Source organism: Halichoeres trimaculatus, unplaced genomic scaffold, assembly GCF_033239565.1.
Source record: "Halichoeres trimaculatus isolate MK-OKI-2021-1 unplaced genomic scaffold, fHalTri1.1 fHalTri1_scaffold_17, whole genome shotgun sequence".
NCBI lineage: Eukaryota > Metazoa > Chordata > Actinopteri > Labriformes > Labridae > Halichoeres > Halichoeres trimaculatus.
In genome coordinates this window covers 26,144,133-26,150,132 of record NW_027437195.1, presented here as the reverse complement: position 1 = coordinate 26,150,132, position 6,000 = coordinate 26,144,133, and positions in this window count along the sequence as shown.

Below are 6,000 nucleotides of genomic sequence, written 5' to 3'. Positions count from 1 at the left end.
CAAAAAACTGCAGTTCCCTGATTGTCCACTTGGGCTGTCTCCAGCTGTGAGTCAGTCCTCATGGAGCCACATGTTAAAATAAACTGCAGTTCCCTGAATGTCCACAAGAGGAGTGATTCTCAAATGGCAGTACTCCTAGGGCTACTTAAAAGAAAAAAAAAAGTTGCATCACCACAAATTTTTGAAAAAATCTGATGTGAAAAAAATTCAAATAACAGCATTTAATGTTTATGTCTATGCAGCATCAAATAGGGGCACTACTTCCGAGATGAGAATTTTCATTCATAAAATATATTATCTGCAAAATTGCTTAGACTAAATGGCGTCTGTTAATGTCAGTTGTTAAGCGATCATTTACATTTGCATGCTAATAATAGCGCAGCCAGGCGGATAATTATGGACAGGTGGTTAAAACGAGACAAATCAGTCGCAGAAAATGTTTGGATGATGAAGAAACTGTAAACAAAAAAGTGATTTACGAAAATCTTGTCAGTATCTAGAAAAATATATATATTTTTATTCATACAAGAGGGTACCTAGCTGAAATTATATGATAAACTGCAGTTTCCTGAATGTCCACTAGAGTCTTTCACAGCAGGGAGGCAGTCCTTGTTGAACCCCATGTCAAAATAAACTGCCGTTCTCTGAGTGTCCACTAGAGTCTGTCTACAGCTGTGAGTCAGTCCCTATTGGGTCCCATGTTAAAATGTTCAACTTACAGCTGAAATAAATGTTTACAGCCCCCTCTCTTTTACAGTCACATTTAGCCTAGCTTAGCTCAAAGAACTGCAGTAGAGGGAAACTGTTAGCCTGACTCCATGAGGAAAAAAATTCCTCCTTCTCCTTCTCCTCCTCCTTGGGCTTGTCCTGATGGCTGTGTGCATTATTAATAAAGACGAGGGGCAGATTTCTGCTCCATTAATAATGCACACAGATGTTGATTTTAGTGAAGATATCCTGGGTTGTGTTGTTCTTTTTTTAGAGCAGAAACATTTGATATTTTCCTGCAGATTCCCCACGGACAAAAGGTCATCCATGTGTCCGGGGCTTGACAGGAAACTGCATCTTTATATGATTTTCACTCTGAGTGTATTATGAATTAAAAAAATATTTTAATTGGCTTTGAAAATTTATGAGAAAACACTTCTTACACATGTAACAAAATCAGCAGAGGAAGTGTCACTTTATCCACAGGGGGCGCCAAATTTGGCACAAACAAAGCTTATTTACACATTTTGAGAGACTTTGTTTGAGATTCATGATGTTACTTTTTCTCACATTGAAACTAGGCTGTGTAAGACCAAACACAACCAGTGCTGGACTTTAAATGATGTAAAATTTCTCTGTATGTTTCCCTGAAAGCACTGGTACCATTTAAGTTTGATGATCTCTGCAATCATTGTGTTTGTTTCTCTGTCGCGTGTTTGATTCTGAAGTTCTGCTCCTGTGACTGAAAATAAAAAAACATCTGAGTTTGTGTGTTTTATCTGCTGAAAGGAGGAACAACCGTGTGTGCGTGTGTGTGTATTGGTGTGTGATGAATACTGGATGAACATCAGCTGCTTCAGAGGGGATTTCACATCCCATCAGTTTGTACAAGAGCTCAGTTTCATGTTGGAGCACGCTGCAGAATCACGGAGTGTTTAAAGAGGCAACAGCCCAGCAGGTATGTGAGTGTTGAAGAGGAGCTGTGTGTGACTGAAACTTGGAGACGCTCACACACTGGGACCAAACTTCTCCCTCGGGGTGGAGACGAACATTGAACCCATCAGTTTTATCTCCACTCTCTCCTCTTATGCTGTTTCATTTGTCTCGTTGACTGTTTTGGAGTATTTTTAGGGTAAATGATTACACTTTAACTAACTTTTGGTTATGTTAAGTTTGCAGGTGTTAGGTTTAGTTCCCCTCAGTTTTATCTTAAAGTCACATCTCTCCTCTGATTTCAGGACACCTCACTTCCTGCCCTGGTGTTTTTCTGCCTTTTTGATTGAAGAAAGGTGATTTAAGTGACTTTGAACGTGGCATGGTTGTTGGTCTGAGTATTTCAGAAACTGCTGATCTACTGGGATTTTAACCAACAACCATCTCAATGGTCCCAAAAAGAGAAAATATCCAGTGAGCAGCAGTTCTGTGGGACAAAATGCCTTGTTGATGCCAGAGGTCAGAGGAGAATGGACAGACTGGTTGGAGCTGATAGAAAGGCAACAGTAACTCAAATAACCACTGGTTACAACCGAGGTCTGCAGAAGAGCATCTCTGAACACACAACACGTCCAACCTTGAGGCAGATGGGCTACAGCAGCAGAAGACCACGCCGGGTGACCCTCCTGTCAGCTAAGAACAGGAAACTGAGGCTACAATTCACACAGCAACACCAGAACTGGACAATAGAAGATTGGAAAAATGTTGCCTGGTCTGATGAGTCTGGATTTCTGCTCCACATTCAGATGGTAGGGTCAGAATTTGGCCTCAACAACATGAAAGCATGGATTCATCCTGCCTTGTATCAACGGTTCAGGCTGCTGCTGCTGGTGTAATGGTGTGGGGGAGATTTTCTTGGCTCACTTTGGGCCCTTAGTACCAACTGAGCATGGTTTAAAGTCCACAGCCTACCTGAGTATTGTTGCTGACCATGTCCATCCCTTTATGAGCACAGTGTACCCATCTTTTGATGGCTACTTCCAGCAGGATAACGCTCCATGTCATAAAGCTGGAATCATCTCAGACTGCTTTCTTCAACACGACAATGAGTTCCCTGTACTCAAATGACCTCCACAGTCCCCAGATCTCAATCCAATAGAGCACCTTTGGGATGTGGTGGAACGGGAGATTCTCATCATGGATGTTCAGCCGACAAATCTGCAGCAACTGTGTGATGCTGACATGACAATATGGACCAAACTCTGAGGAATGTTTCCAGTACCTTGTTGAATCTATGCCACCAAGAATTAAGGCAGTTTTGAAGATCCAACCCGGTACTAGCAAGGTGTACCTAAGAAAGTGGCTGGTGAATGTATATTTACTGGAATTTTTTTTCATCTAATATTTAGCTCTATGAAGCAATAACATTAGCATTAAAGCTATATTTGTGTCATCTTTACAGTTTTATGAAATCTAACCTCACCTGTCCCTCAGTCGTCTACTGATACCAGATGATAAGTGGTCAGTTTTTTGCAGTGTTATGTGTCACATAAACATCAGCAAACTCTGCTTCTGACCGAAGGAAATTTTCCATTTTTTTCATTAGGGGGCGACATGGAGAAATACGTCGGAATTTTTTAAGGCGGGATCAGAATCTGGATTTTAGCCCCACATATTTCTTATCCTGCACTCTGAAATATTTTTGTTCACCACTTTTGCCTTTTCTGCACCATTTCATCATTTTAATCTAGTCTTGTATCCTCTGATGTGTTCCACGAAATGCCACACAGTGCCATCTGTTTTCAAAAATGTCTTGACTTTCTGGAGAAAAGATTGTGTGCTACAAAGAAAGGAAAATCTGTCCTTGTTCATACAAAAGCTGTCGCTCTGGAGATCTCAAAACCCAATTCTGATCAGAGACTCGATGGAGTCAGATTCAAACAGAAAACAATTTTTACTCCTGGTTTTAAACGTCCAAACATCTCTCGTTTCTTTTTTGTCTTTTATGACAAACGCGATGAGTCACGGAGGCTGAGGCGAGCATGACAAACAAAGAGACATTTAGGCTTTATCTTCATCTCCGGGGAGGAGGTGGAGGAGGTGGAAGAGGAGGGGGAGGAGAAAATTACAAATTGCAGAAGGCGTTTCAGACGGTGAGGTGGGGGAGAGGATGCATGACAGCTGTGGAGGAGTTTGAGAAAGAGTGTTTGAGGAGATTTTTAAAGAAGAGAAGGAGGAGAAGGTGACAGAAATGAAGATGTAGAAGAGGAGGAAGAGGATGTGGGTTAATGGAAGAGCAAAAGGAAAAGAAGCAGGACATGAAATATGACATGTAGGAGGAGGTGGAACATAAATAACACAGGATGAGGATGGAGGTGGCTTATAGGGGGAGGTGATGAATCTAGGGGGTGATGTAGGAGTTAAGAGGAGGTGAAAAGTGAGATGCAGGAGGGGTAGATGACGCCTGAGCATCAAGGAGGATGTATTTTACAGCCGGAGCTAATGCCGGCTCACCTGAGACCTGTGATGTCACCTGTCTGATGATGTCATCAGAAGGCTGACAGCGTACTAAAAACGAAAGATCAATTAATCTCTAAAAGAAAACTGCATTTAACAAAATTAACAGCAAAAATAACTTTTCTGAACTACAGTTTCTTCAAGATGCGATGAGGAGGATCTGTTTTGATTGCACTCCCTCGCCACCTTGTGGCCCGGAGTCTCTGCACACTGTTGTAAATTACTTTTAGTGAGGCGTGTGTCTGTTTTGGAATTAAATGGAGATCAGAGTGAAACAAATTTTCTTTGTTCAAGACAACTTCTTACTAAATACAACGCGCCGAGGTAAAGTATTAATCAGTACAGTTATGTAGCGCTACCGTTTGAATCGTGACATCAAGCAAACATAGTAGCAGCCGGCTATATGTAGTGCTAACGGCAGCCAAGTGCTCCGACGCATCTGTAGGCTAACGTGACAACAAGCTAACACTGTCAGTTTTTAAGTAGTTTAGTAGTTGTTTATATTTAGCGCAGCTGGCAGCCCGGTGCTCTAAGACATGTCTGTAATGTGTAACGTTAGTATACCCTGATTAGCTATGTCTTGCTAGTCGTCTACCAAGCAGAGCTAAGCTAACGTAACCTCACTTTTCATTTTATTGATAGACTCTCAAGTTTGAACAACATTATCATAAACAGGTTAGCTCCAGTGTTATAGAGTGATGCAGCCTGAGCTAAAGGCTAATTAGCCTTTAGCTCGGGCTGTATCACTCTCCCATTTAGCTTTGTTCTGCTCTCTTGTCCTTTTTCTGTCCGACAGTTAGGCTCCTGTGTCCACCATCACTACAAAATTAATCACAGGAATTGTTTTCAGCAGAGAAAAATGCAGACATCTCTTCTCACTACTGAAGTTTGTCAGCCGGCTCGGTGTTGTCATAAATACCTAAATGTGCCGCTAATCGATCCGGTCCTGTTTGACTCGAACTGAAAGCTAAAAAAATAGCAATTTAAAATGACCTGTAACCAGAAAAATTGGCACTGATAATCTCATTCTAAAGTCTGGATTATGATCAAGCTTATATTTCACTTTCAAACTCCTCACAGCCCCTTTGAAAACAAAGTTTACTTCGGGTAAAACAAACACGCCAAAAACTTTGTTTGAATCTGTTAGAAAGAAAAGACAATGCATCAAATGAGGAGTTAGAAACTATACCAGATGTTGTCTGAGGCTTGGACATTTTTTACAGCCTCTTTATTTCTCTCACAGTGTTTTTTCACCTTTTGTAAAGTTTCCTCCTTTATGTCTGTCCCTGCACTCTTCTTCTTCTTCTCCTTCTTCTTCTCCTCCTCGTCCTCCCGCGGCTGTGCGTTCGTTGTCGACTCAGAGAGCATCTGTTCAGCTCTGACTAATTGCCTCGTCCTTGTCCTCTTTGGAGACCGTCCTGAGCTCCATTAAAGAGTGGGGCGCTCCACACAGACACATTATTCTGAAAATACTCTGAGGTTATCGCAGACACTTCCTCTTTTTCAGCCAGACGAGCTCCTCCATTAAAAGGCCTCCTAGACTCACCTGAGGACCTCCATCAGACGTCTTAAATCTCTAATGAGACAGAGCCTTTAATGAACACACACCCACCTACAACACAGTCTGTGAGAAAAATACAAAACACGGCCGTTTGAGGAGGGAAATAGAAATCAGGACTGAAAAATAACAGAATGACAGATAGAGAATGAATTTCCAGGCCCTTGTTTGAGTCGTATTTGGGAGCTGGTCTGTCTCCAGTTGTTCATTATTTACATCGATTTTAATGCCTCCTGTTCCTCCATTGAAGTGTTTAGCATGTTTTAAGAATAGAAGACTGAATA